Source organism: Leopardus geoffroyi, chromosome B1 (genome assembly GCF_018350155.1).
Source record: "Leopardus geoffroyi isolate Oge1 chromosome B1, O.geoffroyi_Oge1_pat1.0, whole genome shotgun sequence".
In the NCBI taxonomy this organism is placed as follows: Eukaryota; Metazoa; Chordata; class Mammalia; order Carnivora; family Felidae; genus Leopardus; species Leopardus geoffroyi.
In genome coordinates, this window is record NC_059327.1 from 88,580,680 (window position 1) to 88,605,307 (window position 24,628).

General features: G+C 36.4%; 1 long non-coding RNA gene across 3 annotated transcripts in view; it reads left to right on the forward strand.

Annotated features, from left to right (window-relative positions):
• LOC123592465 overlaps window positions 1-24,628 on the forward strand; it is a 192,757-nt gene that overhangs the window by 92,065 nt on the left and 76,064 nt on the right. For all 3 annotated transcript variants that reach the window (XR_006709792.1, XR_006709791.1, XR_006709790.1), the window contains exon 3: window positions 10,879-11,069. This is a non-coding gene — a long non-coding RNA (uncharacterized LOC123592465). The remainder of the gene's footprint in view (window positions 1-10,878; window positions 11,070-24,628) is intronic.

The window sequence follows — 24,628 nt, forward strand, 5'->3', positions numbered from 1 at the left end:
ATGAATTGTGTTTTTTATCCATTTTGACACCCTATTCCTTTTTTAAAGTTTATTTATTTATAAATTTTTTAAATATTTATTTTTGAGAAAGAAAGAGACAGAGCATGAGTGGGGGAAAGGGTCAGAGAGAGAGCGAGACACAGAGTCTGAAGCAAACCCCAGGCTGTGAGCTATCAGCACAGAGCCCCCTGTGGGGCTCAAACCCACAAACTGTGAGATAATGACCTGAGCTGAAGTCGGACTCTTAACTGACTGAGCCACCCAGGCACCCCCCTTTTTTTCTTTTTAAGTGTATTTATTTTTGAGAGAGAGAGAGGGAGAGAGACAGAGCATGAGTAGGAGAGGGGCAGGGAGAGAGGAGACACCGACAACCTTATGTCTTTTGATTAGAGCACTTGGTCCATTTGTGTTCAAAGTAATTATTGAGAAATGTTATTTATTTTCATTTTATTAGTTGTTTTGTGGTTGTTCCTGAAGTTCTTCTCTAATTCTTTCTTGTCTTCCCATTTTCACGGTTTTCTTCAGTGATATATTTGGATTTCTTTCTCTTTATTCTTTGCATATTTATTAGAGTTTTTTGATTTGTGTTTACCATTAGATACGTGTATAATCTCCTGCATATAGCTGTCTATATTACATTGATGGTTGTTTAAGTTTGAATCCATTCTTTACTCCTCTCCTCCCCACATTTTAGTTTTGCTGTCTTATTTTACATCCTGCTTTTGTGTTTCGTACCTTCATACAGTCACTTTTGGTCTTTCCTTATTGCTAAAAGTCCCCTTTAATATTCTTACAGGGCTGGTTTAATGGTCATGCTTTCCTTTTGCTTGTGTTTGTCTCTCCTTCTTATCTGAATGATAGCCTTGCTGGATAGAATATTCTTGACTGCAGATTGTTCCCATTCAGCACTTTAAATCAATCATGCTACTCCCTTCTGGCTTAGAATGTTTCTGCTGAAAAATCTAATAGCCTTATGGGGTTTCGCTTGCGTGTAACTGTCTTATTTTGTGTTGTGGCTTTTACAATTTTTTATCTATCACTATATTTTGCCATTTAATTGTAATATGTGTTTGTGTCAGTTTGCTCTTACTGATTTTGTCGGAGGTTCTCTGTGACTCCTGGATCTGAATATGTTTCCTACCCCAGATTAGGGAAGTTATCAGCTACTATCTCTTCAGATAAATTTTCTGCCTCCTTTTCTCTCTTATTCTTCTTCTGGGACTCCTATAACGCAAATGTCATTACATTTGATGTGGTCACTGAGTTCCCTAAGTCTATTCTCGTTTTAAATAATTTTTTTTTAACTATGTGTGCTCTGTCTACTTGTGAAATGACACCTGTCACTGGCACCCCTGGGAGCAAGACCCTGCAAAACTTCCTGGTCAGGAGATGCAGTGTGTGTGGAGATTTGGACTGGTCTTCTCAGGAAGGGAACACACTGTGCTGGGACTGAGGTGAGTGTGACTGAGAAGGTCAGTTTCACCAGAGAGTGGGGTGCAGAGCTTAGTGTAAACAAGTTAGGTAGCAAGTGTCAGTGCTGCACTGGTTCCCACAGGTGTCCCCGAGGGGAGTGGGAGGGAAATGGCACTTGCTAGTTCTTTGTAACTGGAGGGGTCTTTCTGTGAATGCGTCTTCTCTGGGACATGATCTGAGATGAGCAAATAACCTCCCCACTGTGTGCTCCAGTTGCTCTTTAGATCACTGTTTCCACACTGTATGCCTGTAAGATGTTTGCTCTGCCTTTCCCCCAAGAGTAACCCTAATGCCTCAGCTAAGCCCTCTGATCTTTAGAACATCAAGGTTTAAGCCCTGCTGGTTGTAAGAACAGGAAATTCAGCCCCACTCAGTTTCTAAGCCAATTGCTATGGGGATTCATTTCCCCGGTGCACTCCCCTGTGTGCTAACCTATCTCTTGCTCTTCTCTAGGATGGTCGCTCCCTTCCCACTACCGTGGCCGTGATCCATTTCTCTCCCAAACCATGTCTCTGCATTTCCTACCTTCTTTGATGTGGCCTCTTCCTTACCTTTAGTTGTGGAGGTTGTTCTTCCAGTCTTCAGGTCAATTTCTGTGGTACTTGGAATGATATGATAGTTATCTATCTGTATTTGTGGGACAAGGTGAGCCTAAGGAGCTCGTACTCCTCCACCATCTTCCCCTCTCTCTTTTAAGACTATATTTTAGAGAAGTTTTACATTTACAACGAAACTTGAGAGGAAAGTATAGAGGTTTTCCGTATGCTCCCTGTACCTGCATAGCCTCCCCATTATCAATATCACTTACAAGTGTAGTACATTTATTATCAAAGATGAGCCTACACTGACACATCATACTCACCAGAAGTCCATAGTTTGTCTTAGGGTGCACTCTCGGAGTTATACTTTCTGTGGATTTGGACAAATATACAATGACAATTTCATACAGAGTAGTTTCAATGCTCTACAATCGTCTGTACTCTGCCTATTCATCTCTCCCCTCCCCCTACAGCAACCATTGGTATTTTTATTGTCTCTATAATTTTGTCTTTTCTAAAATGCGTTTTCTAGACTCTAGTTAGAGTCACATAGTGTTGTAGCCTTTTTTAATTGCCTTCTTTCACTTCTTAATGTGCCCTTAAAGTTTCCTCATGTCTTTTCATGGCTTGATAGCACATTTCTTTTCACTGCTGAATAATGTTCCATCATCTGGGCGTGTCACACTGTGTTTACCCATTCAGCTCCTGAAGGGCATATTGTTTGATTACAAATTTTAACAGTTATGAATCAATCTGCTATAAATATCCATGTACAGGTCTTTGTTAGGACATACATTTTCAACTTCTTTTGGTAAGTGCCAAGGATTGCAATTACTGGATCTTGTGGTAAGAGTATGTTTAATTTTGTTAGAACCTGCCAAACTGCCTTCTAAAGTGGCTGCATCATTTCGTATCCCCACCAGCAATGTGTGATATTTCCTCTTTCTTCACATCCTCACCACTGTTTGGCATTGTCAGTGTTTCAGAGTTTGGCAGCCCTAACAGGTGTATCTCACTGTTGTTTTATTTGCATTTCCCTAATGACGTACGATGTAGAGCATTTTATATGTTTATTTGGCATCTGTATATCTTCTTCGGTGAGGTATCTCTTAAGGTTTTTGGCCTATATTTTAAATAGGGTGGCTTTTCTTCTTATTGTTGAGTTTTAACTGCTCTTTGAATATTTTGGGTAATAGTCCCTTATCAGATGTGTTGTGCAATCATTTCCGTCCAGTTTGTGTCTCGTGTTCTCGTTCTCTTGATGTCATTACAGAACAGTTTTTTTTTTTTCAACGTTTATTTATTTTTGGGACAGAGAGAGACAGAGCATGAACGGGGGAGGGGCAGAGAGAGAGGGAGACACAGAATCGGAAACAGGCTCCAGGCTCTGAGCCATCAGCTCAGAGCCCGACGCGGGGCTCGAACTCATGGACCTCGAGATCGTGACCTGGCTGAAGTCGGACGCTTAACCGACTGCGCCACCCAGGCGCCCCTACAGTTTTTAATTTTAAGGCAGTTCATTCAGATTATCAATTCTTTGTTCCATTGGTAATGTCTTCAGTGTTTCTTGAAAAAGGCATCACTCTACCCAAAGTCACAAAGTCATCTGAGTCTTCTCCCTTGTGATCTTGTAGGTGTTTTATAGTTAGGTGTTTCACATTTGGCCTATGATACATTTTGAATTCATTTTTATGAAGTGTGTAAGGTCTGTGTCCAAATTCATTGTTTTTGCATATAAATGTTCAGTGCTAACACCTTTTGTTGAGAAGACTGTCTTTGATCCATTGTGTTGTTTTTGCTCCTTTGTCCAAGATCAGTTGACTCTATTTATGGTGGCCTATTTCTGAGCTCTCTAATCTTTTTTCGTTAATATATTTGATTATTCTTTTGCCTGTACCATGCTATCTTGATTACTGTAGCTTTATGGTAAGTCTAAGGCCTTAATTTTCTGCTATAAAAATAAGAAACAATATAAGTACGTTAATGTGATTTTTATTATTGTAGACGAAATTCAGAAGAGTTTTTGAAAAGAGATAAGATATTTTATTACATACAATATTTAAAAAATTGTTTTATTTGAAGACAATGTAGGATCACCTAAGATCTTTCTGACATGTCCTGGATAACTTTTTCAGAATTTGCTCAAAGTATTTAACCCAGGGGGGCGGGGAGTGTTACATTCAGTGGTCCAGGTCACATATAATTACTCCTGGAGGCATGCTAGAAGTTTGTGATTTATCATTCCATAGATACAAAATGTAAATATGAAATATTCCTCCATCCGTTACTCCTCTAGAAATGATGAAAAGACGATTAGAAGCTCTAGTCTGAGGGCCAGTGTTTGAAATCATGGCGGAGCAACTGGCATTCCATTGGAAGACTCCAAAATCTGAATTTCAAAAGATAATTCTCAAGGTGATTTAGTTTTTATTCAGAAAAATATGATCAAGTTTCCTTCCTACATGGTATAGGTTCTCAGCCCAGATACGTTTGACACTTAGGAGTCACTGTATGGTTAAGGTGATTTCTCCTTCTTCTGCTTCGGGTAAGGAGGTTCTCCTTTGTTTCATCTCTGCCCAAAGCTCCTGGAGCTGGAGACTTTCTAACGTGGTTTCCGCAGAACATACTTTCTGGAGTGGGAGAAAAGATGTTACCTAGAGAAATGCAATGGAGAACATGGCTTATCATAAATAATCCTTAAAACAATTTTCTTTTCAGTTCTGCCTTATGAACTATCTTGCTTCCTACCATCTTCCTCTTCTGTAATCAGTTGGCATTCAGCTTTCTCTGTTCCTTTCCTTGTTATTCTTAATTTAATCTCAAAAACCGTTGACATCTCATCTACTGTAGTTGTGTTCAAAAGTCCATGTTTAATCTAAAATTATATTATAAATAAAATACATATTGCCTTTGTACAGTCCCTTATTTTTGTGTGAGTATTACTAGTATCATTTCAGATTAGTTTATCAAAACTGCCTAGTGAAATTAGTTTACCAGTTATTTATTTCATTAAATTGTGTTACATTAAAATAGTTCAGAATCCTAAATGAGGCAATGTGTATTTAGCAAATGAATTTTGTGAAAAGTCTCCTGTAATCTGACTTTCGTAAAGATACTAAGCAAATTTTTACTTTTCCAGTTTACTATTCTTTTAGGTTTCTCATTTATAAAAATAATATTATTGTGTGTAAACCAGTGCCACAAATTAATTAAATTCTTTCACTGTGTGTTTCTCTTTTATGTATCAAGAACTCTACATTTCTCCAATTTATCTATGAAATTTCTGACTATCTTTAAGATAAATCTAAAACACAATTCTCTCCTTTTCTTTATGTGTTTTCTTGCTTTAAAGCACCAAGACAAGTCTTCACTTCATTAAGTATTTTCAAATACCACTATCAATACCCTATTTTGTATCCTCATTTCTATTTTCTGAATTATAATAGATTTCTAGATGGTTTTCTGCCACTAATCTCTCCCTTTAAGTCATTCTCTGTATTTGCATGAGAATTATTTTCTCCAAAATTTTCTTAAGTAATTTCTTTTCTGAAAAACTTCACTGTTTGTTCATAACCTCAGATAAAACCAAGCAGTATAATATAGATGCTTTTCCAGTCTTGCTGTCACCTGCCCCTCTGACCTCTTTTGCTCTTCTGGCTTCCATTTCTGTTTCTACAATAGGACCTACATTATGAAATATGCATGTTTAACATCAAAATAGGTAAGCTCTTATTAATAGAAGATTTAATTTTTCTTCTGGCAGTACAAAACAAATATTGAACCAATATTTAAATTAGGGGAACACCGGATTATCATTCTTGTGGTGGACTCAATAGGATTAGTTAATCAAATAAATAATGCTGACAAAGAAAAGAAAAAGTTAAACATGACTTTGATATTTGAGCCTGGGTGATTGGGAAGATAATGTTGGGGCGCCTGGGTGGCGCAGTTGGTTAAGTGTCTGACTTCAGCCAGGTCACGATCTCACGGTCCGTGAGTTCGAGCCCCGCGTCGGGCTCTGGGCTGATGGCTCAGAGCCTGGAGCCTGTTTCCGATTCTGTGTCTCCCTCTCTCTCTGCCCCTCCCCCGTTCATGCTCTGTCTCTCTCTGTCCCAAAAAAAATAAATAAACATTGAAAAAAAAAAAAAGAAGATAGTGTTGCTGGTAGCAAAATTCAGGGAATATGCTAGAATGTAAGTTTAGAGAAAGCTAGTGAGTTCAGTTTGGAAATTTATATATATATATATATATATATATGCACACACACACATGTCTATACATATAATTTTTAAAACATATTTATAGTTTATTTTTTAAGAGAGGAGAGAGAGAGAGTGCATGCGAGTGGGGGAGAGGCAAAGACAGAGGAAGAGAGAATCCAAAACAGGCTCTGCATTGTCTGCACAGAGCCTGATGCGGAGCTCGAACCCACAAACCCTGAGATCATGACTTGAGCCAAAATCAAGAATCAGACGCTTAACTGACGGAGCCACCCAGGGCCCTCCAGTTTGGAAGTACATTGATGTACTTATGAGGATACTCCAGTGGACAGAACAAAGCACAGTTGGAAATGTTCCCATGAAGATTTACAGAGGGGTTATATTTAGACATGTGCACCGAGAGAAATTTACATTAGGGAAGATATCGCAAAACTGTTTAATTCACTGAATATTATATTCATTTACATCTTTATTTTATACAAAGGAAAATCTCCTACTGTGGCATATTTATGCAAATCATAAATTTTAGAAAAATCATGGAATTCCTTAGGACATTTCATTTGTTGTATATCTGTATGCTTTTTCTTAAACCAACATTTTGTGCTAAAATGATAATAAATACATCTATTTAAAAACAAAACAAAAGACTAACTTATTAATATATAATGTAGTAGATTCTTTCTGATATTCAAATCCCATTTGAATAGTGGTGTGCAGTGTTGTGCTTCTTGGTTGTCATGGCAACTGCATCTCAAGTTTACAGCATCAAATCTTTATTTTCTATGCATTTTTAAAAGACAAGGATGTATAAAATAACAAGTTATATAATGGCTCCTTTATGTTTTATATTGATATAACAGATGGAAATGCACCTCTGGTGATATAAAATATACTTCAATTATAGAGAGAACGCACTTTAATGGTGAAAATGTAGAATTGGGCTAAGAGGCTATTATTGATAAATATACCAACATTTAACAACAGAGGCTTGAAAAAAAATGTTAGCTACCGGAAAGTCATTTCCATCTTCTGCTCAATATTAGCTATGTATGAAATAATTGGTTGAGATTTATGAAGATGCAGTAATTATGATTTCATCTAGTTCTGTTTTAGCTACAATAATGTTATATATTAAGTGAAAACTTAATAGTCTTTTATTTTCCAGCTTTCTCTTTGACACACAGATGTCTAATAGACTATAAGTAGTCTCTAAGGTTAGGGTTCTCTACATAAAATAATAATCTCTGTAATAGATAAATAAAAATGGCGTACGCCAATATTTTATTTATTAGGTCAAAAATATGGTAATTTTCCAACTCCAATAAAGTGCCCTTATTTTTAACTTATAGCAAATCAAGTGTATTTTTGCATTTAAATGAAGACACAGACCTCTTTAATGGTAAATACAGGTGAAAGAATTGAAGTATGAGGAAAGAATTAAAACGTTCAAAAGTTAGTCAAAGGGCCTGTTTGTTATATAGATAGAAATTACCTTCTTACTTGGAGCATCCATATAGAAGTTGAATTAATATATAATGGAGATAATTTCCAAGATAATTCTTTGTTTAATGCACTCATGTGGATGTTGCCCCTGGTGAACTTTAATACCCTCCTTTAACCTGAAACCTTCAATAATTTCATGCAATTATTTGCCTTGATACAGAGTTGTGAAAAGAAAAGCACAGCACAAAGCTTGATGTATTATAAAAACCAACAGTGGCTAAAATAGTATTTTTATTTTTAAGGATTATTTTATTCAGAAAACACAAATAATTTATAGGTAAGCAATTAGAATATTAAAATGTATGCCTCAAAATTGACCTTCTCCAAAATAAATTTCTATGAATATTTAAAGCAATGCTGGGCAAAAAGTGGCAGCATTGATTTCCCTCTCGGGAAGGAAATAGGTAATGCGTACAGGAAGTGACAATGTGCTGCCTTATGTTGATGGAGATAGCTCTCTCTTCTATTTGTGACTGCATGCAGCTAGGGAATGAACCATCTGGGCTGAAATGATTGGTTTTGTTGCCCTTCTGATTTTGCTGAACTCACTATTTTAAAAAATCTGAATCAATAAGCTATTCAGACAATTGTGCAGATAGGACTTTTTATTCTTAAGTTGATTTGGCATGTGGTGGAGTTTAGCATGAATCTCATCAGAGGAGAGGCCCGTTTCCAAGCAGGGAGCTTCAGGCTAAGATTTCTGTTGCAAGTAAGTCCAGAAACCCACGTATTAAATATATGACTCTGCCTTAATAAGGGAAAAAGTCATGTTGCTGGCGCCCCCAAAAGTCAAGACTTTTAAAATAAAATTTGCTTAAATTGTCCAAGTACTATAGTCCATCCTATTTTTAAACTCTGGGCCTCAAAACTTTCTAATTTCTGGGTTTTTTTAAGTTTATTTATTTATTTTGAGAAAGAGGGAGCATGTGCAAGGGAGAGGCAGAGAGAGAGAGAGGAGAGAGGAAGAGAAACCAAGCAGGCTCCTCATGGTTAGTGCAGAGCCCTACACAGGGCTCCACCTCATGAACCATGAGATCATGACCTGAGCTGAAATCATGAGTCGTATGCTTAATAGACTGGGCCACCCAGGGGCCCCTGTAATTTCTGGTTTTTTTTTTTTTTAACAAATATTTTGTCTTGAAGCCACTGATGCTTTAATTATTATTCTCTTCTATATTGGATAAAGCAGGAAGTTCGAGTCCAACTATTCAAATGTGATTCCACCACTTTGTAGTTGTGTGGTCTTATACAATGAGAAACTATATACTAAGCTACTTTTATCTGAAATATCAGAATAATTGTTGTAACTCAAAAAGCTGTTGTGAGGGGAAAAAAATAGTAAACCATCTGCCACCTGGCCTAAAACGGGCATCTGATAATTAGTAATTCCCTCCCTTTTCCCACTCTCAATTCTGGTCTTTTCAAATGGTCATTTACCTTGAACTCTGTCTGTCATTAATGTACAGGTTCCACTGGACAATAAGAAACAAATCAGTCTAAAGGATACTTTGAATAGAGAAGTAAAATTTCTTGGAGCAAGCATTCAATTAGGTTATAAATATCACAAAGAAACACATGTAATGATAGTTTTTGGAACATCTGCACAAACAAAATAACCATCTAAGTAAACAGAAGAGTAGGAAATGGTGATTTTTTTTCGGCAGATATTTGGCTCCAACAGCCACTCTGATTTATGTAATTTTATCATTATGCTGCAACTGCTTTCATTCTGAATTATTCATTCAACATAAGCTAGCAATAAAGGCAATGTCTTTCTTCAGCTAAAAATTCTCTGACATTAAGAAGGCTGTTTAAATGAACCATGGAGCTTTCCTTCCCCCCACTCCCCTCCATTTGGTCTAAATAGATGTTGCTCTTGGACAGACCACATTCGGGGGGGGGGGGGGATTTATCACAGCTTTAAGAAAAGCTACACATACACTAATAGAATAGAATTGTCTTTGAGCCATGTCCTTGAATGGCCACTAATTTCTTTTCTTGGCCTCTTGCTTGTCTGGAGAGAGTTTCGTTGAAAGGCCTATAATGAAAATAACAGCACAAATATTGGCTTCTGCTGCTAAAGATACTCCAGATGGTTACATGTTTTTGAAAACGCATGTGCTCCTATGATTAGTTTTCTCAGCTTACACTTTCAAATATGAAATCAAGAAATAATGAATCATTAGTGTAATATTTTGCATCTTTATCAATAGAGCTCATATTAATACACGTAGCACATTGAAACTCAACCAATTGTTTTTTGATTATATATGTTATACCCAAATGTTTACAGAATATGCAATACATATTCTTTGCACAAGGCAGCCCTTGGCTGTACCACATTGAAATTATGTAAGTTCTATTATTTAGTACTACTCTTTTACATTACTAAACATTTAAATATACTCTTTAAACTGGAATTTTTTGTCTGTGTGAAAGATACAGCAATTTTCTATTAGTATTCTGTATTTTGATCTTTCATCTATATTTTAAAGGTGGTCCTATCAATTTCATTTTTATTAACAGTAACTGACACAGGATTTGGAACAAAGACATGCTTACCTATTGAATCAATTAACTGTATGAGTCTCTGAGACATAAATCAAATATGTACAAAATGATGTAATGTGTTAAATAAATTAACTACTACTTGAGACAACACATACCAAGCTTCATGCTGAGTATCTAATACAATATAAGCACTCAAGTAAAAGCTCATAATTACTATTGTTTATATAAAGTTTCTAATTATCCAAACAAAACATATGCTACAATAACAAACATATTTATTTATTATCTACTATGTTCTATGCATTAGGTTATATGCTTTATATTTAATCATAATCTCATCACATGCTGAAAAAAGAATAGTTATCTCTAGTTTTCAGGTAAGGTAGCTCAGAGAGTGTAAGTAATTTGAGCAGGACACAGAGAATCAGAATTCAAATCTGATTTCACCTAACATCCACTGATATCTACTGACCAACCAATCTCTATTGACCAATTGAGTTACTATTAGCAAAGTTTCAGTTTAACATACACATTGAATGAAATTTCTTTCTAAGATTTGAATGAATACATTTAATTCATTTATAAAATTTCAAATGTTAATGGTATAAAACATCCATTTATTTTATTCACAGATTCTGTGGGTCAAGAATTCAGTCAAAGCACACTCCAAGGGACTGGACACCGAAATGTTTCAATCAGACTATAAGAAGGCTGAGCTGAAGACTAGAATTAGCTGAAGGCTGGCTCACTCACTTTTCTGGCAATTGATGTTCGCTGTTGTCCAAGGTCCACCTGGGGCCTCTCCAGTAGCCTGAACTTTACAGTAAGTGGTTGAGTTCCCAGAGTAAGAAAGAGAGAGGGTCAAACAGATGCCATGTCCTTTTACTGACCTGGTTTCGGATGTTACAGAGCAGGGGCACCTGGGTGGCTCAGTCGGTTAAGCATCTGACTTCGGCTCAGGTCAGGATCTCACAGTTTCTGAGTTCGAGCCCCGCATTGGGCTCTGTGCTGACAGCCTGAAGCCCAGAGCCTGCTTCGAATTCTGTGTCTTCCTCTCTCTTCCCCTCCCTTGCTCACATTCTGTGTCTCTATCAAAAGTAAGTAACCATTAAATTTTTTTAAAAAAAAAGTTACAGAGCATCATTTCCTCCATAGTCTATTGGTTGGAGCAGTCACAAGCACACTTAGGTTCAAAGGAAGAGGAAATAAACCGCGCCTCTTGAAAGAAAGTGGCAATGTTCTTAAATAACGTTTGGAACCAGAAATAATTCTGTAGCAAATTTTGGAAAAATACCATCTGCCACTCTTTTATAAGTAGCCATTATTTTAACCAAAGGAATGAGATATGCGTATAAACACTAAGTGAAAATGTAATGGCCTAGTATGCTGAAAATGTATGAAGTTTTCCTGAATAAAATATACGTTTAAAGCTTTGCCTTGTACAATATAGTAGACCAGTGCTGTCTAGTAGAATTTATATTATACATATCTAATGAATACACATCTAATAGAAATGTATATCTAATGAAAAATGCTGTTTAGTTGTGTACAGTAAAAGTAAAGGGTAAGCCTTAGCTTTTTTTCGTAAACTGAGCTTTCCCCAAATGATTTTTGTAGGAAGTTATACGTGGCAATAATTAAATTATTATGATTTATGGAGATCACTAAAAACTTTAAAAAGCATGATCCAAATTGGGCTACTGTTTTGCTCTTTTTCCAAATTGATAGAATGGAATACAGAAAACTAATAAATTTAATCTTTAAACAGCAGAAAAATCCACATAGGAAAATCCAAGTTGAATTTCTGTTTCAATCTTAATTCAAGTAACTCTTCTGATTTAGAGCCTGCCATTCCTTTGGAAAGACCTCATTATCTGTAATTTACTACCACAAATCCACAAAAGTGATCCCATCCGTGGATTTAGTAGGTGCAGATTTAAAGACAAATAATGTGGTTAATCTAACTATTGACTCAAATGATTAGTTTAAGTTACTATATCTGTTCATATAAGTACCAGAGACCAAATGAGAGTAGGTCATCAAGAAAGGGGTTATCATCTCTTTAACAAGCATACTGGAAGCAGAGGGTTTCCTGGGCTGGATAAAAGAAATCTAGGTGTTACAGACTATAGCTCAACTTCTCTGCTCTTCCTTTGTCCTCTCCTAATGGTCTCAAGAGGGTTGTGGTCATTGCAGATGTTATTTGTGGAATGAAAATATCCAGAATCTACGAGGAGACATGTTCTTGTTTTGCACACCTTTTTGAGACTGATGACATTTTTTTCTATAAGCTCCCCAAATGTTTTCTACAGTGCTTTTTTTAAGGTTGCATTACACGCCTGTACTTAAACAGTCAGAGAAAAAGGAAGTTAAATGATCATGTGTGGCTTAGTCTAATCAACGTTTGTTTGCCCAGGGCTAGGAAGGGATCATGGTTAACATGACCACTCAAAATGTGAACAAAATACAGGTCCTGATACCATTGAGGAAACAGAAGGAAAGTTATCGCATAGATGAGACAGTCCTCTCAAATTATAATGGTCATACAGTCATTTGGGGATCTTTGAAAATGCAAATTCTGATTTTAATACACTCCCAGGTGATGTTGATCATGCTAATTTGTGGATAACACTTTAAATAAAAAGGATACAAATTGCAAACTATATCACCTATTAATCATATAGTATTTCCTTTTTTTCTTTTATTAGTGATGTTTTCAAGTGATGCAGAATGTTGATGCTGATATAGGAAAGTAAGAATCAAAACATAATACGCTAAGTCCTTGTTAAAATAGACCCACAAATCAGACCAAATGGATATATTTCAATATGTGTAATATCATCTCATAATTAAATAGCACTTGTGTTTGTTATCCACACAGGTATATAAACTTACCCTTTACCAGCAAGCAATGGATGGAATGTATAAGCAATAGCATAACATAAGAATGAAAAATATTTATGAGCTTTTCACTCATAGAAGATTTTTCTATTGTATGTATCAAGTATAAGCCAAGACATAGTCAGAAGTGTTTTACACTTAACTTATCATGAGCTTTGTAGGAATTCTATTATCTTTCGAACTATGTCTTGCAATCACTAAAATATATTGACTCCTTATGTTACCAACTTTTTAAACATTTATGTATTTATTTATTTTAAGGTTTATTCATTTTTTGGAGACAGAGAGAGACAAAGCGTGAATGGGGGAGAGGCAGAGAGAGAGGGAGACACAGAATCTGAAATAGGCTCCAGGCTCTGAGCTGTCAGCACAGAGCCCGATGTGGGGCTTAAACTCACAAACCGTGAGATCATGACCCGAGCTGAAGTCGGAGACTTAACCGACTGAGCCACCCAGGTGCCCCTTATGTTACCAACTTTAAAAACTGACTCCTGTCCCCAGAATAGGTTTGTTAAGGGATTTGTCACTTTTAAATTGCCTAATAATTGTTAATTATGACCAAAATGTGTATAAGTCATGAATCAAAAAGCCATGGTTACTTTCCAGAAATGTAACACATGTCTTGACTAAATTCTTATCAGAAACCTGGCATCAACTTCATTAACCTCTAAATATATTACCCATCATATGCCAGAAGGTAATTTCTTCAAAGAAAAATAATTTTAGGATTATATATTTGGCCACTGGTACATTTTCATAACCAAAAGACTTACAGTGGCTTATTTTTTAATTTTTTTTAATGCTTACATATTTTCAAGGGAGAGAGAACACACAAGTGGGAGAGGGGCAGAAAGAGAGGGAGACACAGAATCTGAAGCAGGCTCTAGGCTCTGAGCTGTCAGCACAGAACCCCATGTGGGACTTGAACTCAGAAACCATGAGATCATGACCTGAGCTGCAGTCAGCCGCTTAAACGACTGAGCCACCCAGGCACTCGGTGGCTTATTTTTTTTAAAGTCTGTAAGTATTTCTCAAAGTCCTAGTGCTTGGAAACACGGTATGTTCAGGGGTATTTTCTTACAAATGTGCTTCTTCTCCTTTTGCTGGCTCTTCCTCTGTATGGTAGAGTTGGTCCTCACCATTTAGTACAATCCCTCTGTTGGAATTGCTGGCTATTGTAATTAATCTTGTCCACTTGTATTTTTACTCCACACCTAGTGAAAGTGCTGATATTCAAAGAAGGCAACCCAAGCAAATTCATTCCTCACAGGCAGCTTCCTGATTGTGTATAGTATTTCTCAATTTGTTGCTTAAAGGAAGTGTTCCAGGGGTGCCTGGGCAGCTCAGTCGGTTAAGCATCCAACTCTTGATTTTGGCTCACGTCATGATCTCAGAATCCATGGGATCAAGCCCCACGTTGGGCTCCGTGCTGACAGTGTGTAGCTTGCTTAGGATTCTTTCTCTGCCTCTCCCTCTGCCCTTCCCCTGCTTGCTGGTGCACTTTTTCAAAAAAAAAAAAAAAAAAAAAAAAAGAAAGAAAGAAAAGAAAAGAAGGAAGGGAAAGAAAAAAAGAAAGAAATAGAAAGAAAAAAGAAAGAAAGAAAAGAAAGAGTTCCAGGTTTATAAAATAAAGGAAAAGTGGGCAACTGGGGAAGTGATGTGTTTTGTCCCATTCTGTATCCACAGTATTAAGAACATCCATAACAGTGCCTGGCACCTAGTAGGTGTTCAGTTGGTGGTCGGCTGAATAAATATCTCTGTTTATATAATACAATATTCCTTCATTTATTCAATCAGGATTTTAAAACAATTTCATCTTCTTGGTAAAAATCCCACTAGATACAGTGATGAAATTTCAATAATTGACACATCAGCATGAGGGATATTTTTCCTATAGTACAGTATCTTCTTTGAGTAGCTTCATGGAGTATTTTTTGAATAACTTTGAAATACTTTATATGCAAAGAATGTAATTTTCCTGCTGCCTCAATAATTGAGTGTAGATGCAAAGGCCTTCAAATGTATACTTAGAAAAATATTTGTGCTGATTAATGAAGAACTTTGGAATAAGTTTTGCAAATACAGCTTTGAGAATTTTTAGCATCCTCCATTTCAATTGTATTCTGCACAGTTAAACACTGGTTCATGCAGCACAGGCAGTTCCCATTTTTCTACTGTTTATTCTGCAGGCAGCATAAAACAGAATAATGCTTTTTCATTATCATGATGTATGCAACCAAGGTGCCAAATTCCTAAATGAAGACTCAGCACCAAAATCATTGATCTTCTTAACAATGTCATATTTTATAATAAATCTTTAATACTAAATAATGATTTTAAAAGGAAAAATGAAGTGCTATATCCTATAATTAAATATAAATATATTGACCAACATTATTGTGTGCCTCATACAATAATGTAACATTTTCTCCTTTCACACTGTTCACAGTTTAATGAAGTCCTACCTATTGAATTACTAAATACCATTAGAACAAAGAGACACCATGAGAAAACAATAGCCATCTCAGTTGAATTCACAATTGCTGGGTATTAAGTTTCCTCATTTGTGAATGACAATATTGGATTAATGTGACTGAATTTGCTAGCTATTGACCAAAATTTATGGTCCTCTTTCCAGAACGCAGAATTTTCATTGAAAGGCAGCTAGCTTTACACATGCATGTGTAGTCATGTGAAATGTGAACAGAAATAATAAGTACCCCTTTCTGACAAGAGCATTTAAGGAGTAGATGAAGCTTTTCCACAGTTTCTACTGTCTGGTTGCAGAGGACTCTGAGGCCTGTAGGACTGGGAGGTCAACGGATGTTAGGGACCTGAGTCTCTGAGTCACTCTAGGGGGAAGTAAGCCAGCCACCCACTAACCAGGAAGATTGGGCTGCACTGGACTAGGTTAATAAGTGAAAAATAACACTGTTGGTGAGGCCACTGATATTGGAGTTTGCTTGTTCCAGCATCAAGGATTACACCAATGAAATGATTAATCACTGTATTCTACTTTATATAACTCAAACTATTAAATGAATAAATGAATATGTAAAACAAAAATAAAACCTCACCCAGTATAACACATACATAGTTAAGAGGCATCAATAACATAGCATTTGGTTTTCAAACTGTGGATAATTAGCACATAATGATAAAATACCCTATAAACATTCATTTCAACGTTACAAGGATTTTGTGAATTACTTATTATTATTCTCCAATGTATGAATGTACTAACTGAAGCTCAAGAAAGGTGATTATCCCACACTTGTAGACTTAGTAAGCATTGGAATTTGGAATTAAACAGAAATCTTCTTACCACCAAAACAGATCTAGTTCCATTATTATTTGCTCCCTTCTAAAATAGCTCTTCAAGCAATTGTCTCATTTTGCCTCTCTCTTTTACCACCACTACTTAATGGTAGTCTACCTAAGATGCCTCCACTTTCTGGTCAAACATTCAATTCCACATATCCTTGCAGTCAAACTATAATTCATTATTTGGCTAACACCAGTCAACTCAACTTTCATTTTATATGGATTTAAGAAGAATGTAAGTCAAGAACAATCTCAGAGAGAGATGTTTAAAATCACAAAGGGTAATTATATGTCTTATGCTACTATTAAAGTTAAAACAGGAATTAATGACGTATATACTTATGTACACAGAATATATTTGGAAAGCTATATAAGAACCTTGTGACTGGATTCTTTGACTTATAATATAAGGGGAAAAGTCTTACATTTCTCAGTAGGCTTTTTGTTACTTTTAATTTTTTTTAATTTAATTCAGGAAATAAGATAAAGGCACATTTTTCGCAGAAATATATCCACATTTGTTTTTTAGTTTGCACTATAATAGATATCCATGACCAAATTTCTTTCTAGACAATATCTTCTGTTCATGTTCATGCTGATTCTTCAACCTGGAATGCTTTTTCTCTGCCAAAATCTAATTCTTCTTTCAAGGTCATTTGAAGTCTTATCTAAATTTTTTTTTCCCAATTTCCCCCACAGGAACAGAAAAATAAAATCATACTCTAATGTGTAGTTCTTTCCTTGCATATCTCTTTTGATACTGAGCTATTTTGTTATAAGATTTGGATACATGAATTATCAGATCATGAACCCTTTGAAATTAAGAATTATCTTATATTCATCTTTGTTCCACAAAGTCTGGTTCTATCTGGGATAGAGTAACACAATCAATTATTGACCTTTGGTTGCGTCATTCCTTGGTGACATGTGAAATGATATCTTCCAATTTACCCAACTACATTCAGATCTCAAAGGCTTCCATACACTTACTTTTCCCTCTCAAATTAAAAAGACACACAAATAAGAAAATTGGCATGCTTTCAAACCATAATAAAATCCCTAATACATGTCTTTTTCAGTGGGATTGGCAGTGGCCTTACTACATACCAGCTACATACCAGTTCCTAGATTTATCTTAAGTCAATCTCTTTCAGCATTTAGTTTCATTAGCAGTGATGTGATAAAAGGAATCAGTTAGTAAGATGCACATTAAATATTTCTATCATTTCTGGGTATAGAAATTCTTTGGAAAATGAGAAAAATACATACAGTGTAAAAAATATTACCAGAGTTATTTTTAATAGTAACCAATAGTAATATTGTGCTTGAACCATTTATAGAAGGTAAAATCTTTAAGGCAAGATAAAGAGGTAAAGTTCTATTTTATTAAGAATATTTATTAAGTGTAACATTTTTATAAACTTACCTGCTAATTCCGAAACCAGGAAAACACTACAAACAATAATATGCCGAGTACTGAGCAGATTAATGAATGAATATAAATAAAACACTTGGAGCTTAAAGCCGTTATATAAATTTTATCAAGATAGACTTCAAAGCAGGAAGAAAAAAAACTTGTCCACAACTTGAGTGAATGATGTAATAAATGGCTAAAGCAGATGACTTAGGTCATAGCTTAAAAATTTGCTAATGATAATGGATGAGAAACTATGGTTAAAACAACTTCCCAGACAAAACTACTGAGATGTGAAAAACACTGAGAGAACTACATACAACAGCGGCACTGGAGCCATAAATCTCCTGCATCCTCCCAGATGGCTGTGTTGTCCAGTATAAAATATGTATGAGAGATTTATATGCATTCCTTTTATGCAGTGTTTATGTAGCTTTAGCTGGGAACCTATGCCACATCATTAATCTTCAGGGAGGCCTTTCTGTTAATTATTCGCCAAAGCACTTCTGGAGAAGGCAGTGTGAGTATTCAGCTCGTATTAAAGATAAACAATATAGCATAGGTGTGTGTATGGCTTGACTACAATCACAGAGATGAGGTAAGGAAGACAAAGTCTGCACATTAAGTGTTGCCTTTTCTCCATTCGCTCAAAATAATTGTGATTTTTACCTTTCACCCTAAAAGTCCATCAAAATGTAGTGTAAATCTAGTAATACTCTCTGGACTACCTGTGTGTCCACTGCCTTCAGTGTTTTTTCTCTTGTTTAATTCTTGAGATTAAAGGAGGAAAAACTAAAGTGTAACCAGCATGGTAGAATCCTGAGGCATTATCTTGCATTGTGGATGGAGGAGGAAACTACTTTAAAAGATTTTCCTGAGTTTAAAATATACCTTTTGAAAACGTTTCTGAAAAGTTCTCAATTTTTGGAGAATTCCTCTGGGTTTGTGCGTATAAATTAAACCAATATGAATAACTCTACTAATCTTGCTAGATATGGTTTGGATAATTTGTAGGGTGATTTTTGTTTTGTGTTTTCTTTTTTCTTTTTTTTCCTCATCATGTTGAGGTGATATGAGGTGATATGTTGAGGTTGAAATAAGTAGAAATGTGTGATATTAAATTCTGGCTGTTATATAGTAAACTTACTTCACAGTATATACAGTTAGCAGCTTTTAAAATTCCCTTTACCTTTTCTCTACTATGGTGTTTTCATCAGGCAAAAAAATAAGTTGAGAGTAGAATGGGTCTCAGGGGGATCTGTGGCAAGATCCAATGGCATTGTTCTGGACCCAATGACTGTTGCTATTGTTCATGTTGCTGACATGCACCTCCGTACACACCCTGCCCTCCTAGAACCAGGGCTATAGCAATTCAGGTCAACGGAAATTCAGGTCAAAGGAAATTCAGCCCTAGAACCAGGGCTATAGCAATTCAGGTCAAAGGAAAAGTATCATCCTCCTCCTTTCCTTCTGTGCAGCAAGTCATTGACTGGTGGTCTCAGTTCCTGAGACAGGCCAATAACCTGCCCACACCTATGACATTCCTGAAGAGACTTAGGCAAGGCCCAGAAGTGTTGACAAGTTCAGCCGGTTTGGGATATGTCATGAGTTTACATCACCCAAAATGTCATATAAAAATATATCCTCTAGGGCACTGGAGAGTATAGCATGCTCGCTAGTGACCAGAACACAATGGCCAAAATCTTTGCAAATGGTGTCATGAACTGCTTTATGTTGTCAAGAGCAGAGGTGCATAATTTCAGCAGTGATATCTTTACTGAATATTACCTAAAGATTATTTTGTTTATGTTGCTGGTTGGGGGGTCAGCAGCTGCATTGGGAACTAAGTTGTTGGAAATTGATGGAGTAAACAAGGGGGTGAAATCTTGGAGGAGGATTGAAAATAGCCTATATAAAGATAGAAAAGAAGCTCCTTAAAGCCTTGCCTATTGAAATTTTTTTCATATTGAGAACTCCAGAATTTAAGTTTCTCTGGAGTATGAGTTTGTTAAAAATGAAATCATAAAGAGTAGCCATACTAGGCTGCATTGGCATGGGTAGCAGTGTCAACCTTAAAAGTAAAATAGCCAGTTATTTTACCACCAAAATGGGTTTATTCAAGTATAGCAGAATAGTTGCAATTCAGGACATCTGAAGTATGGAAAACCATAGGCACGTCAGGAGATCAAAAAAGAGGAATGCTACTTTATAGAGAAAAGGAGGAGATTGGAAGGAGCTGCTTTGAACAAAGTCCATTGGAGGAAAATGAGAGGTTAGGGTGGTGATAGTTTCTCATTGGCTCAGTTGCAGTGTTTTCTTATTGGTTGAGCCTGTTGGGCAAGGAGAAATTTTACCCTCTTCCTACTGAAGTAATAAAATAGGTTTCTTCCTTTTGGAGTTGGCAATTGACCAAGAGTGGTAGGATGGGAGAGCTCCTCCTTCTGGCCTCCTGTCCACATTTTATTAAAAAAAAATTAATGTTTATTTTCTTGAGAGAGAGAGAGACAGAGACAGAGAGAGAACAAGTGAGGAAGGGGCAGAGAGAGATGGAGACATACAATCCGAAGCAGGCTCCAGGCTGTGAGCTATCGCACAGGGCCTGATGTGGATCTCGAGCTGCGAGATCATGACCTGAGCCGAAGTCTGAGGCTTAACCGACTGAACCACCCAGGTGCCCCATCCTGTCTGCATTTTAATTTTTTTTTTAATGTTTATTTATTTTTGAGACAGGGAGAGACAGAGCATGAACGGGGAAGGGTCAGAGAGAGAGGGAGACACAGAATCTGAAACAGGCTCCAGGCTCTGAGCTGTCAGCACAGAGCCCGACGCGGGGCTCGAACTCACGGACCGCAAGATCATGACCTGAGCCGAAGTCGGACGCTTAACCGACTGAGCCACCCAGGCGCCCCCTGTCTGCATTTTAAATGAGGTTTATTCAGTCTTGGAACAGATAGGTTCTGTTATAGCTGAAAAAGATTAAGGTAATATTCAAAATAATAACTTATATAACACTTAGTACCTAGGATAAATGCTAGTGCTCGTGAATAGAGTCTGAATATCATCTCTGGGAAGCATGAACAATTTCTCCCCAAATAAGTGTTTGTTGTTGTTGTTGTCTTTAATATACAATACCATTTTACAGCCTGTATAAAATGTTACGCTTGTACAATGAACATATTATAAATACCTGGCAAAGATCTATGATTTTTATGAGACATTTGTTTCCTTGATCTTGTGTTTCCTTATAAGAATATTTTGCCTTTTACATTTGGAAAATCTAATTCATAAAATAACAGTTAAGGGGAAAATAGTACAAATTTACAACCAAGTTTTTATTTCATTTTATTTTTATTGAGGTATAATTGACATACAACATTATATGAGTTTCACATGTACAAGATAATGACTTGATATTCGTCTATATTGTGAAATAATCATCACGATGAGTCTGGTTAACATCTGTCACCATACACACAGAATTTTTTTCTTATGGGAACTTTTCTGCTCTCTTAGCAACTTTCAAATATGCAATACAGTATTATTAACTATAGTCATCATGCTGTACATTACATATCCAAGGCATATTATCTTACACCTGAAAGTTTGCACCTTTTGACCCCCTTAGTCATTTTACCCATCTCCACCTCCCCCCCAGGCAACCACCAATCTGTTCTCTACATCTATGAACTTGGGTCTGTTTTTGTTTTTGTTCAAGTTACACATATAAGTGGAATCATACAGTATTTGTTCTTTCACTGTTGGACTTTTTCCACTTAGCATAATTCCCTCAAGGTTTATCCAGGTTGTCATAATACAATCAACTGTCATATCTACTAGGAATCAATGGAGGGAGAAACAAGTAATTAAGGACTGCTTGGGAAATGAGTAAACATAAGACCTTGGGAAAGAAAAAAGGACACTAATAAGTTATAACAAAAATCTTGCTGCATAGCCTTATTCAGTATATTACACCTAGAAAATAACAATAATGTGCCATATAAATAATACATTCTTTGCTTTGATAAAAATATTTTTTATTGTGAATATGGCACTGTTTCAATGGGCATCTATTGAATATTGCAGTTCTTTATAGATACCAGTTACTAAGAGTTACAATATTTTATTATTTTTTGAAAATTAGAATTCAATAGGTAATATTTCCTTTCTTTGCTTAATTGCAAAGCTTGGTACAGTATCTCTGTAAGAAATTGGTTTTAGCAAGGGCTGTATAAATTTCATAAGAATATTATCTGTTTCACTTCTGATTTAGTTGCACATACCAGAAATTGCAATTAGTAGTTTAAGCTTACAAGTACTTATTGTCACATATTAGGTCTCTTATGAAATTGTTGGAAGGCCAGAATAGTAGACTACAGCCTGTGCTTCTAGAAATAGCTTTTAGACGCCAGTGTCACTCTGCCTCTGTAAGGTGGTTAAAGCTTTCACAACCCCTGCAGGAAGGTGTGAAATCTCCTGACATGTGTTGAGAGCAAACCATGCCACTTCTACCACTATCCTTGCCAGCAAAGCAATGCTTCACATCCTGCTCTCATGCTTCACCGTGTTTCATAGCCAAATGCCCTATGAGAGTACCTGATTTGTGGAATCTGAATTATATCCAGGATCCTGGCTACATGTGAATCGGGGAAAAATAGTGACGAGCATTCCAGAATTTGCAACACAGGAAGGCATATTTACTGGGAGTTGGAGTTGTCTTTGAAGGAACCATTCCCCAGGTTCTGCCCCAATTTACCCATTAGGGAGCTCCACAAACAGACTTCAGAGGCAGCAGAAATGGCAAGAATAACTAACATACTCCTACCTAACATAGTGCAACCATCTCTCCTACAAAAGATGCATTTATCATTTGGTGATGATCATTCTTCCTCTGGTTCAGGTACAATCTCAACCTGATATCTTGTAGCTTATAAATTTAAATTTTATTGCCACCGCCATGGCATATTGAACGAAGGAAATAAGTGTGTCATTATCATAGTCCTTTTTAAAAATTTTTAATGTTTACTTATTTTTGAGAGAGAGACAGAACATGAGTGGGGGAGGAGCAGACAGAGGGAGACACAGAATCCGAAGCAGCCTCCAGACTCTGATCTGTCAGCACAGAGCCTGACGTGGGGCTCAAACACACAAACTGTGAGGTCATGACCTGAGCTGAAGTCGAACGCTCAACCGACTGAGCCACCCAGGTTCCCCATCACAGTCTTTTTAAGTTGTGAAATCATAGTTTAGGAGTTTCCTTTGACACTGTGTTCTATGACTAGTTTTGTGCTCCAAGTATGTGCCTTTTATATGAGTTCAGTGTGAGTGGTGCCTGAATAGGGCCCTGGGGCTTGTACATTGCAGAGGCTCTTCTAATCTTACCATGATTATTTATGTCTTCCTCCTTTCACTGACCATTACAATTTCCTTTATTTTCATCTAAAAGGTCAACTCAGGTATCTGTGCTTGATAGGGTAAGTCAAAAACATTATCCCTGAAAAAGTTGGGCTTCACTAATCCTGCCTGTATTACGTTGATGTAGCTTTCCACCAACTTTAACCTTGGATATAAGATCCCAAAATATACCCTAAAGAATTCTCTAGAATTCACACATGTCCTCCCCCCCCCCCATTATGTAGCAGAAACGTTAACCCCTCTTGATAGTAAGGATCGGTCACCCAAGCCAGTAGAGCAAACTCTTCTCTGACCCTTGGCTCAGAGACTCAAAGGGCCCAAATGACTAGATGGCACTCTTAACTTGCAGCTAAATGGAACAACTATTGTATACTTGGACAGAAACACCACTCCCTTAGACTGGCTCTCTAAACTAAAAGACTTTTAATTAAAAACAAGGGAAAATGAATGTGAAGGGTCTTTGAGTACAGGTTGGGAGAACTATTTTGTCTACCTCTTGGTTCCCAGACCTATGTATTCCAACTAAAGGTTAATTGATATCATGTATTGTTCTCAACTCAGAGAAATATGTGCATCCTTTAAGAAAGGTTTCAGACCCTATTAGATCTTATTATCTAACTGGTGCTATGACCAATGCTTCACTAATAAATAGTCTTGAAAGCAGTAAGTAGCCACGTGGTAAAAATAAAATAGTATACATTACTCACCAAATCTGTTGAGATAAATTTCAAATGGGTCAGGGTTTTAAAAACAAATATATAAGTATTAAAATAATAATAACAAAGTGAAAGTTTTTACAACTTTTATTAAGAGTAGGGAGAATTTTTCTACCCATAATTTTATCCCCCCTAAAGGAATTAAATAAAAGATGGATAAATTTGACAATATAGAACCTAAGAAAGGCATTACTACAGGAAATGACATTCTAAGAAAAGTACACAAAAGCAAAAGTAAAAATTGACAAACTGAAAAATATATTTCCATATTGTGCAAAAAGACTGAATATTCCTAATGTGTGAAGAGAGTCTACAAAAAGAAAACAAAATGTGACACAAAAATTTGCAAAGAAAACTCCAATTACCAAGGAAAGATAAAGAAATGCCAAATTTTATGATATTCCTGCCAGCCTAAAATGGGATAATTATAGCAAAATAAAAATGAATAATTACTGAAATGGATTTTACCCAATCATATATACAAAGTCCATGAGGGTTTTTTTTAAGAGAGAAAGTGAGAGAGCGCGAGAGAGGGAGAGGATGAGGGAGAGAGAGACATTTAAGCAGGTTCCACGTTCAAAACAGAGGTTGATGCAGAGCTCTAACTCATGATCT